The sequence below is a fragment of the Paroedura picta genome, chromosome 1 (genome assembly GCF_049243985.1).
Source record: "Paroedura picta isolate Pp20150507F chromosome 1, Ppicta_v3.0, whole genome shotgun sequence".
In the NCBI taxonomy this organism is placed as follows: domain Eukaryota; kingdom Metazoa; phylum Chordata; class Lepidosauria; order Squamata; family Gekkonidae; genus Paroedura; species Paroedura picta.
The window spans coordinates 26,192,352-26,193,132 of record NC_135369.1 but is presented as its reverse complement, the minus strand read 5'-3'; positions in this window follow the sequence as shown (position 1 = coordinate 26,193,132).

Genomic DNA, 781 nt, shown 5'->3' with positions numbered 1-781 from the left:
CCCAATAGTAGCAAGGCTGGCAGGGAGCTTTCAGGTGAGGGAGAGGGGCTCAGTGGGAGAACATTTACTTGGCATGCAGGAGGTTCTAAGTTCTAAGCTCATGGGCTGGAGTACAGGCCTGGATTGTATCTGCCTTGTGACTGAGGGTAAGCTGTGGCACCTATTCTGTGGCTGTGTCCACTATGCTGGGTCACAGAATCAATCATAGAATCATAGAATCACAAGAGTTGGAAGTGACTTCATGGGTCATCTAGTCTAACCCCCTGCACTATGCAGGACACTCACAACCCTATCGCTCATCCACTGTAACCTGCCACCCCCTTGAGCCTTCACAGGATCAGCCTTTCTGTCAGATTGAGATTAGAACCTCTGGCCTACTTACAGGGTCCAAGGCACAGGTCTTTCCTCGTCTTTTAACTGGAGATTCCAGGGACGGAACTTGGAGCCTCCTGCATGCAAAGTAAATGTTCTCCCACTGAGCCCCTCCCCCGCCCCTGAAAGCTCCCTTCCAGCCTTGCTACTATTTGAGGCACAGCTATGTGCTGTCCTGAACTCTGACATCAGCTAGAGAATAAGGACGAATGCTGTGATCATGCAGTGACAACAGGCCTTTGACCCTGACCTGCTGCAAACAAACTTGTTTTGCTGCATGTCCCAGGTTGCAGGGCATTCCCTGTGTGTTTGAGCTCTGGTGGACAGCTCTGCCCTTACAAGAGGAGCATGTACCTCTCTTACCAGTACTAGCTTCGAGAGAGATAAATCAATGGCAAAATAGGATGCC